The sequence below is a fragment of the Alosa alosa genome, chromosome 12 (genome assembly GCF_017589495.1).
Source record: "Alosa alosa isolate M-15738 ecotype Scorff River chromosome 12, AALO_Geno_1.1, whole genome shotgun sequence".
NCBI lineage: Eukaryota > Metazoa > Chordata > Actinopteri > Clupeiformes > Clupeidae > Alosa > Alosa alosa.
The window spans coordinates 18,042,876-18,053,915 of NC_063200.1; the positions used below are offsets into that span (position 1 = coordinate 18,042,876).

Here is an 11,040-nt window from a genome sequence, read left to right on the forward strand (position 1 = left end):
TCGGAGGTTCAAGAGGGATACCTTCAAGTGGCAGCCCAGATTTGTCTGTTTCTGTAGCGGGTTCACCAATGATAACCATCGGTTTCTCATGGATAACGTCTCCAATGTTGGCTGTTTTATCACTAGCTTGTGGTATCGATTGTGACCCTGCTGCCGAGGGACTTGTTGTATCAGAAGGTCCTGTCTGGCTGACACCAATGCCTTGTGTCACTGGCACCGTCCCTGGGCCAGGTGCTGTTGGAGGAGGTCCCTGACCTCTTGGAGCATTGGGAGGTCTAACTCCAGGGGGTTGTCTTTGCTGAGGCTGAGGCTTTGGTGGCTCAGGGGCTTTGAACATGCCAAAGAGGTTGGAATCAGTTTGCAAACTACTTGTGAAGCCAAATAGAGAGGGCTTTGGCTGTTGCTGTTGTTGTGGGGCTGGTGCTGATTTGAAAAATGAGGACTGAGAGAAAAACCCAGTTGAAGGTGCTGCTGATGGGGCAGTTGGTCCAGAAAACATTTTTGACATGAAACCTGAGACTGCATCAGCAGAGGAGTCTAAAACAGACTTTGCTGCATCAGCAGGTGTCTGTTCAGTTTGTGCACCAGCAGTTGGAGGTTGAGCAATGGGCTTTGCCTCTAGAGTAGATGGTGTAGCCGTCACATTGGATTGCAGATTTGAACTTGGTGTTTCTGCTTTTATGGATGGTTCTGATGTGGTCTGAGTTTCAGGGGCAGAAGCAGAAACAGGTTTGTCTGGAACTTGGTCTGATACAATATCCTTTCCATCTTTTAGATCTGTCTGGCCAGGTAGAATAGATGATGGTTCTGGAAGTGAAGAGATGCCTTTGGTGCTTGATGGTGCTTGAGACAATGACATTTGTGTTTTTACAGTAACTGTTTGTCCTTGGCTTTTCTCCTCTTGTGTACCATCAGCCTTAGTTGTAGATACAGTTGTTTGCTCTGGCACAGGGGCCACACTGGCAGCAGTAACATCTTGTGGTTTTGGAGGCTCTGGTTTTTTAATTGCTTCTTCCATTAATGACCCAAACAGGCCAAACGCTCCAGTCTTGGGTGGGCCACTTTCAGCTGAAGTAGGACTGGGGCCACCAAACATGGAAAGCAAGCCTTTTCCAGGGACTTCCTTTGAGGCAGCAGCTCCAGGAAGAATCCCCCCGAATAATGATGATGCTTGAGGTGCACTCTGCTGGGGGGCAGGTCCACCAAACATCGAGAGCAGTCCTTTACCAGGTGGCTCTTGGGGGGGAGCTGATGCTCCTGGTGCAGCCCCTGCTTGTCCAGGACCTGTTGGAGGACTTGGACCAGAAAACATAGAAAACAACCCTTTGCCTGGGATGTCTTTTGATTCTGTTGATCCAGGGAGGATCCCACCAAGAAGAGATCCAACCTGGGAGGGAGGTCCTTGTGAACTTGATCCACCAAACATAGACAATAAACCAGCAGCAGGAGTCTCTTTGGGTGGGGGAGCTCCATGCAAAGCACCATCAGGGGTAGATTCCACCTGGCCTTGAGACACTTGTGGAGTGTCTTCAGTGGATGGCTTTGTTGGATCAGTTTGAGGTGTAGTGTCAGCTTTAGGTTCAGTTGTGGTTGCTTGTTGAACTTCTGTGGTACTTGTAGTTGTGGGAGCAGCTGAGTAAGTTGTCTCACTAGAGTGAGGAGAAGGCCCACTAAACATTGACAGAAGACCTTTAGCTGGACTCTCAGTGCCAGCTGATCCAGGAAGAATGCCACTGAGAAGGGATCCTGGTTGGGTCGAAGGAGATGAACTACTGAACATAGAGAGCAATCCTTTAGGGGGTTCACTTGTTTCAGACGAAGCTGGCAAACCTTTGGGTTCACTTGTTTCAGATGAAACTGACTGAGTGGCTGTTGTTGTTGTTGTTGTTGTTGTTGTTGTTGTTGTGTCTGCAGACATTGTTGTTGTGTCTGCTGCCGTGGTTGTTGTTGTGGTTGATGCTCCTGCTGCTGGTGCTGATGACATTGATAAAGCAGCTGTTGGTTGTTGGGGTTCTGTTTGAGGTGGCAAGGATGGCCCCTCAGAACTCTGGACCAGGTATTTGGCTGGCATCTCTTTAGGTGGCTCAGAGACTGGGACAGATGGAGGCACTGACACAGTAGGCCCTTGTTCTGGACCCTGTCCTGGAGCTTTTGGTGGAGCTTGTGCTGGTAGCCTTGCTGGAGGTTGCTGCTGTGCGGGTGGTTTTGCTCGATGTTGTTGCTGTGCTGGTGGTCTTGCTGGAGGTTGCTGCTGTGGACTAGGGGCTCCAAACATTGAAAATAGACCTTTGCCAGGACTTGGAGCGGAGTTAGATGGTCCAGATAAAAGCCCTCCGAAAAGGGAACTAGCTTGGGGAGCACTCTGCTGTGGACTTGGAGTAGAGGTTGATGGTCCAGACAAAAGCCCTCCAAGAAAGGAGCCAGTTTGTGGAGCGCTCTGTTGAGGACTTGGAGTAGAGCTTGATGGTCCAGACAAAAGCCCTCCGAGAAAGGAGCCTGTTTGGGGAGTGCTCTGTTGAGGACTTGGAGTAGGGCTTGATGATCCAGATAAAAGCCCTCCAAGAAGGGAACCAGTTTGAGGAGCACTCTGTTGTGGACTTGAACCACCAAACATTGAAAACAAGCCAGCAGCAGCCCCAGATGCACCGGTGGTAGCCTGAGATGGTGGTGGCTGTTCACTTGCTCCAGGTTGAGGTGGTGATGGATGTGCACTTGGTCCACTAGGTCCACTAAACATGGACATTAATCCTTTCATTGGTGTATCAGTGGATGGAACACTCCCTTGAACACCAGTCACTGTAGATGTTGTAGGCACAGGTGTAGTTCCTGGAGCATTAGACTGTTCACCTGTAACATCTGGAGCTGGTGATGATTGTGACATTGAAGCATAAGAATCTGCAGGTGTAGTGGCTTGGGGTGGTGGTGGTTGTGTAGCAGGTGTACTAGGTGCACCAAACATGGATAACAATCCTTTCATCGGTGACTCACTGGGTGGAGCAGCACTAGGTGGGGTGGCACCAGGAACATTAGGGCCTGAAGATGGTGCAGGTTGGGGTTGTGATGGGGGTGTAGCTGGTGTAGCTGCTGTACTAGGTGCACCAAACATGGATAACAATCCTTTCATCGGTGACTCACTGGGTGGAGCAGCACCTGGAGCACTAGAGCCTGCAGGTGGTGCAGCTTGTGGAGGTTGGGTACCAGGTCCACTAAACACAGAAAACAATCCTTTGACTGAGGATTCATTACTTGGAGCAGGGCTTGGCTGAGAAGCCCCTGAAGCTTGGTTATCAGTTGTTGATGCAGATGTTGGGGGTTGGGGACTAGGCCCACCAAACATGCCACCAAGTCCACCAAGAATGGACCCTGATTGTGCTGGTGTCTGTTGAGGGCTACTACCACCAAACATGGACAACAATCCTTTAGGTTGTTCTTGTTGAGGTGATGGTGTTGGGGCTGATGCAGCTGCTTGGGTTGGTTGTGCCTCTGATGGTGTTGGTTGTGTGGTGGGACCACCAAACATCGAAAGTAGTCCTTTACCTGGTGGCTCGTTGGGTGGTACTGTTCCTGAAGGCACTTGTGCACTGGGTGCTGCTTGAGGTGGTGTTTGTTTAGGGCCTGGACCACCAAACATAGACAGCAGACCTTTTCCTGCAGATTCTGGTTCACTTGGTGTTCCAGACAGCATATCACCAATCGAGCCAAACAGTCCACCTGCAGATTTAGGGGGAGGTTCTTGCTTTGTTTGTCCGATTGGTGGTGTGGTTTCAGACCTTGTGGGAGTTGGGCCTGTGCTGGTGGTAGGTGGAAATACTTGAGACATGCTCTTACTAGGTAACTGGCCTTCAGCCTGCTTCTCTGGTCCATAGCTAAGTGTTTGCTGCTTCTGAATTCCCTTGGGCCGTGATGACATTTGTTGAGGACTTTGTGAGAGTTTATTTACATCACCTCTCTGACTGGTGCCTGACAGCTGTTGTGTCTCAGTTGTCTTCCCTGCAGTTTCTTTGCTAGCAGCAATATCAGGGGCAGGACCCACTTGTTGAGGTTTTGTAACAGGCTCTGGGGACTTGGCAGGTTCAGGCTTAGGCTCTTCCATTCCAACAGCAGATTTGAAGCGGGTAAATATTCCTCCCTGTGTCTGCTCAGGTGGCTTTTCCACAGGTCTTGGTGTAGACTGGACAATTGGTTGTGATGGAGAAGTAGTAGTCCCTCCTGGACTGCCTCTGGCAAATTGGTGACTTGGCAATGATGTGGATGGTGATGGCACAGTGGATTGTTGAGACATAGTACTCTGCCGAGCAAGTCTAGGCTTCTGAGATGAGGGGATAGTTTGAGGTGGTGTGTATGCTTGTGTAGATGGTGGTGTAGGCAAAATCCTCGAGGTTGTTGATGGTGGTGTAGGCAATATCCTTGAGGTTGTTGATGGTGGCTGTGCCCGGTTGTTGACACTTTGAGGTGCTGTTGGAGAATCATCCTTAATAATTTTTGATTTGAGACTCTGGAAGCCTGTTGAGAATATTCCCTTGTTCTCTTTGCCAGCAGTTGATGGTGTTTCTGACTCTGGACTTTTGCCAACTATAGATGACAAGAGGGAAGAAATCTTCTTCACGGATCTATTTGGTTGTACTTCTCCAGGTGCTACATGTTTTCGCCACTCTTCCTCTGAAGTGTCATCAACATGTCTCACTCTAATGATGGATGGGGAACGGCGCCTCTCCCTGGGCTTATAACAACCGGGGGAACCACTGGAGTTTGTAGTGGAGGTGACCCCAAGGGATATTGGCACTTTCTGAGAGAGAAGTTCCTTGACGCCATCAGTGGTGGTCCATGATGGACCATGATTATTATTATTATATGATGAGAGATCAACTGCCTGAAGAGAGGGATCCTGATGTGCATACTGCTGTCTTGCATCCATTCTAAGCTTGTTTAATCTGTATGAAGACAAGTTTAAATTTGGCTGCCTTTGGCCAAAGTATGAATTTTCAAACATTTGTGAGAACCGTTCAAAGTTCAGGTTCATGATCTCATTTCCTTTTCTATATGCTGTTGACAGGTCAAGAGGACCATTAAGGAGCTGGGCGTCAGGCTGGTCCCCTGGTAGCCAAAGGAGCTCATCTTCATTGTACAGTGGAATTTTAAAACCACAAACAACAACCATTTCATTTTGGAGCCAGGCATTGGGATAATTACCAGTAGGCTGCCCATTTCCCCAGATTTCACCTTCAGGTGTGCAAGCGTATACATACTGCCCTGAGCCATCTGTAAGAAGAGCATAGATGTATTCATGATCTGTGTATACAAAATATCCACAGTCTCCATCATCAGCTGGCCACCACATTCCCTGTTCCAAAAGTGACAGCCACTGGTGGTACCATTCCCCTTCTTCGAGATATACAGAATCATCCATTTCCCCGTTAACTACAGGATAGCCCCACTCATCATAACGCCTGTTCAAATTTCCTTGACTTGAGTAATTCACCTGTTGTCGATAATAGTCTGGGTTTCCATTGAAGCCATACTGTGCATTCGCTGCATAAGAAAGGTTTGGCGCACTCTCCTCATAAAAACCCTCATGATAAGAAACACGATTCAAACTGTAAGAGCTGCCTTCATTGAAAGAATGCCATTTACCAAATTTAGCATTTCCCCTCTTGGTGCTCAGGTTCAGAGCTCCATCCTCCTCTTGATTCCCCAATCTGTCTAAACTGGTATAGCTACTCCACAATCTTTCCCTATAGGTGGTGTTTTCAGTGATGTTTCTCTGAACATCTACTGGTGTAGCTGCCAACTGTTCTTGACTGTACTGCATATTTGCATATGGCTGAGCAGGTAAATTAGGCTGATTGCTATATACCCCTGAGGTGTTCCATGGCTGAGAAGTTTGTTGTGAAGTACCTTCAAGTGTCTGTGTATATGAAGCATCCGCAGGGTAATAATTTTGTGATTCATTGTTGAACTGCTGCCAGATAGTAGATGCTTGTATCCAATTTCCTTCATCATTGTTAAGAGCATCTCCATATTCTGTGTAAGATGTTGCTGGATCTTGATAACTATATTGACTTGTCATACCATGAAGAGAATTTGTGCTGCTATGTAGACTTTGTTGGGATACAACATTTGGACTACCCAGTGGAAAGGAATGAAGATTTTCTACACTAAAAGACATCATTGGATTTCGCAACTGGTATGGATCTTGATAATATGATTGAGTCAAATTACCAGTGCTGTTTGAAATGTAAGATGGTCTATTCTGCAATGATCGAGCATAGCTAGCTGTAGTTCTCAAATCTAAACTGTCACTGTCTGCAGCCATGGGCAAATACCCCAACGTACACCTTCTTTGACATCGGGTGATGGGAAAATACATTCCAGGGCGTCTATAAATGCTTGCAGGATCATATGTGGGTCCTGCACTGTTACTAAGCTGAATAGCAGCAGCGGAGTTTGATAGAACACCTGACGAACTGCCTGAAACTGTCCTCTGAGCTATATTTTGTGTAGGACCTTGCTCTGGTTTGGTTGAAGGCACTTCTTCAGTGGTGGTCCGACCAAAGAGTCCTGAGAAAAATCCTTGTTGAGCTGGTGGCTTTTCAGGTGGCTCTTGAGTCGGTTTGGAAGGCAGCTGTGGCAGCTGTCGAGGTGTTTGACTTTGATGTTGTCCTGGCCCAGTCAAAGGAGTGGATTGTTGTTTCTTTGTATCTACAGGTGCTACCTGTGTGGTTGATGGTGTATCTTCAGAAGATGATGTTAATTTGTTAAAGAGTCCAGACAAAATTCCTGTCTGGTTTGCATTATCCTGAGCTTGGGCAGGAGGTTGAGAGGGACTTTGTGATGGTGCTGACACAGAGTTTGGGTTCTGCTGTCTGACAGGTGGTGGTTGTGGTTGTGTTGAGACATTCTCAGATGATGACAACTTAAATATACCGGAGAGCAGACCAGTAGATTGACTTGGCTGCTGTGGTGACCCATCCTGAGAAGGACTCTGATTCTGCCTCAGTGAGTTTCTACGCTGTTGTTGAGTTTGAGGGGGTTGATTATTTGCAGATGATGGCTGAGGCTGGGTGGTTGTGGCCTGAGTAGTGGCAATATTATCTGATGAAGCAAGTTTAAACAGGCCTGACAGAAGGCCTCCTTGGGGTGGAGCCTGCTGTGGTTGTCCAGCATTACCAGGTCTGTGTTCTTGCTGTGGGGCTGCTTGAGTGCTTGGTGCTCTTGACAACTGAGGATTCCTTTGTCTCGGCCCTTGAGTGTTTTGAATGTTGCCTTGTTGGTACTGTGGTTGATGAGTAGCTGGTTGCTGCTGCTGCTGCTGCTGCTGAGTTGTGGGATGTAGATTGCTGGATACATTTTCTGTTGAAGCCAATTTAAACAGACCTGATAAAATACCTCCTTGTTGTGGAGGTGTTTGCTGAGAGGAGTTTGGTGGTGGTTGCTGCAGTGACCCTTGATTGGCAAGGGGAACCCTTTGCTGAGGTGAAGCTTGCACATCAGTTGCTACATTTTCTGTGAACTTTAATAGCCCTGAGAAAAGCCCCCCTGTTTGTGGAGGAGGTGCATTTTGCTGTGGGGGAGGTTGCTGGCGTTGAGGCTGGCTTTGTGGATGGATGGTCTGGGCGCTTTGGCTGCTTACTGGAGCTTGCTGTTGCTGTTGGCTGACAGACGACAAATCACCAGTGGATGCAAATTTCAGAAATCCAGTAATCAATCCACTTTGCTGAGGCTGGTTGGGATTAGCACCTGTTATTGGCCCGGCACTAGACATGCCTTCAGAGGAAGTTGCTTTGAACAGACCAGAGAACAGACCTTGAGGTTCTGGCTGAGGAGTTGGGTGTCTCACAGGCCCCTGCGGTGAAGGCCGTCCTTGCAATGGCCTAGGCCCTTGAGGATTTCGTTGTGGGCCACCCTGAGCTCCCTGATTTGGACCAGGCGGTCCTCGAGGTCTTGGACCTTGGGGCGCTGGACCTGCTCCTGCTGCTGGACCAGGACTCGGATTTTCACCTGCCTTGAAAAGATTGGAGAACCATCCAGTTTCTGTGGCAGGTTGGGACTGGCTTTCAAGTGGAGCATGACTCTGCAGCGGAGGTCTATTGCCAGGGTTTCCGGAAGGTGCTATGCCGGCAGCGGGGACTCTCTGTTGAACATTGGTGGGAGTCGGTGATGCAGTTTGAGGAGCACTTATGTCTTCCCCTGAGGCAAATCTCAGAAACCCAGAAAGCATGCCTCCCTCTGGCTTAGCTGGCTGTGGCTCCACTGGCGCGCTCACATCCTCTGTTGATCTGAACACAGGAAAAACTGTGATAGATTGAGGGGGTGGGTTCGGAGGGTTTACTGGTGTTATCAATGAGCTGAATGATTTCTTGAAAGGGCTAAAGAAACTTGTGTCTGGAGGAGGAGGTTGGCTCACAGGTTTTACATTGGCTGTTTTGCTGGCAATATTTGCAGGTGAATATAGGTTTTCTTGTGAAATGTTTTGCTGAGTATTTGTATACTGAGAGCCACTGTTAACTTTCTCCAGGCCTCTGACCTTTGTCTGCTGTTGCTGAAATACAGGTTTCCTATCAAATTCAGCCTTATCCAAAGATTCAACTCTGAATGATGTTTTGTTTGTATCAGTTGAGTTCACGGTTTCTTCCCCTGAAAACATTTTCAGTGGGTTTATTTTTCCCAAAACAGAGTTAACTGCTGATGTTTGCTGATTTTGAGAAGGTTCCTGAGCTTTGTTGGCATTGATATTTTGACCCCCAGGGTTGGTTGTGATGGGATAGTTTCGTTGCTGGGTCTTACCTTCAGATTGAAATGGCAATAAAGAAAACTTTCTTGTGGGTGGAGGATCTGGATCAGGCGACACTATAGCTACTGGGGTGGGGCTCGGTGACTTGGGGATAAAAGAAAATAATTTTGATAAACCTGTATCACTAGGAGCTGATGTCTGTGCTTCGGCTTTCTCAGCAGGACTTGGAGTGGGCTGTTTGGGACCAGAGCTAACCTTTTCAGTGAAGGAGCTGAATAAAGAAGTCATAGCACTCTTTACACCCGCCACCCCAGGCTCAGGTTCAGTCTTGTCTTTTGTCTTTGCCTCCCCCTTAGCATCTTTTGAATTAATGTTTGGGTCTTCTCCAACAGACTCGGTCCTTGTGCTACCTTGAGAGGATAACCGTGACTTTGGAGATTTGGGCAAGGAGCCATATTTGTTTATCTCTTCCTCTTTCTCAGCAAGATACTCTGACACAGTTTCAACCAGGCACTGCAGCTCATCCATAGGATCGACATACTCATCACTTGGCTCTTCCACGGGTGATAACATAGCTTCTGGCGCCCATCCACCTATTTTATTCTTCCCACTTTTCTTATCTCGATAACCCAGAGGCTTGTCTGAGTAACCACCGTAAGAGTTGGTATATCTTCTGTGGCTGTAACTTCTCCCATTCTCTGAGTACATGGCCTCTGCCAAATACTCTTCAAATTCTTCCTCAGAGCCCAGTGGGTACTCGAGTTCATCGACTTCTGGGTCAAAAGAAACACCTCTCATTCTGGCGGCCTCTTCCTCTTGATACGCCACATAATTCTCCAAGGTGTTCTCCAGCTTGTTCTTGGCCCACAGTCTCGTTTTGTACAGCAGGCCGTTCCTGTACGGCCTAAGGCATGGCGTCATGTGCTCGTCCTCCTCCTCCATCTCCGCCACCTGACGCAACACCAGCTCGCCTCTCTTCTGGCGCAGGAGCGCCAGGTCGGGAGGAAATGGCTCATCCCTTTCCGCCTCAGTTTGGAGAACCCCCCCGGGGTCCCGGAGCCTTTTTCTTCTTCGCCGATCGATTGTCTCGTACCCTTCAGGGTAAGCAGCCTGATGTCTGGCACTGGGTTCTCTGCTGGGCTGCGGTGAAGTACCCACAGTCTCTCGACAGGCCCTCGACATGCGAATGATGGAGCTCTGACTGTCCTCTTCAATCCAATGAGACTCCCCCTGGTTCAGGAAATCGTTCAGGGCATTTTTACCCTGCACTTTGTACTTCGCCTCCCAGTCTTCCACACCCATGCCTGAATCTACAGGGATAATTCTAACTCTGCCTCTCTGATTTGGGGTTCTGATAGAGAATGAGTGTGACAGGTGATTTGATTGGGATGGAGGGGTTTAAAAGAAGAGAAAACAAAGAGAAAATTGTTTGAAGACAACGTAATGACACTTACAATAAAACATGCAGTCAAAGGACATACAAAGCCAGAACAAAATCAAACATTAAAGGCAGCTGGTGAAAAAAGGTTAGTAGTGTAAATGATGTACTTCACTGCAAAGAATATGATGAACAATAAATTCAATTTCCCATGTCAAAAATCTTGCTCATAAATGTGTTTCTTAAGATACCATACTCTACGATAGTATGACGGATTTTTTTTATTATATATACACTGAATATCTGAACAGTGGACACGTTTTAATGTTTTAGTGCAAACTTTAAAACAAATAATCTTTCAACTTTTGTGCCAACAATTTATCATGGACGTCAGCTCCTAATATGACTGTGTGCGACCAGTAAGTTTTGGCTCTAGAAGAGTGCCTCCTAAACAAAGGAAAAAACTACATAAACAAACAACATTCATCAGTTTTTCCCCTGTGTAATCCTGGCTCTTTTTTTCGATGTTATGGAATTATCCGGATCAGCTTTCTATCTGTCCGCACAGACAGAGATTAACTTCAATCTCAGCAGGCTGCATGTTTGTCTCACACAAGTCGCAAGGGTAAAAAGATCACAAAGAACCCAAGTGCCCATGAATCACAAGTCTTGCATCATGGATCAAGCAGAAGTCATACACTGGAAATCCTTAACATTTTGCTACTAAAACAGAACTAGTTCATACAATTGCAGATTAGACATTTGTAATCTGGAACTAAATATCAAAAAATGACATTTTATCATTATGTTTTGTTTAAATTAAATTTGCACATACTGTAATTGTAAGTCAATTTCTTTGCATACCATTCTCTCATCTATCAGTGCTGTTGTTTCTCATGACCACCGTATATTATGTCAAAACTGAAATGCA

General features: G+C 47.2%; 1 protein-coding gene across 1 annotated transcript in view; it reads right to left on the reverse strand.

Moving 5' to 3' along the window:
- The window catches only part of unc13bb (unc-13 homolog Bb (C. elegans)), a 106,077-nt gene that overhangs the window by 55,388 nt on the left and 39,649 nt on the right, over positions 1–11,040 (reverse strand).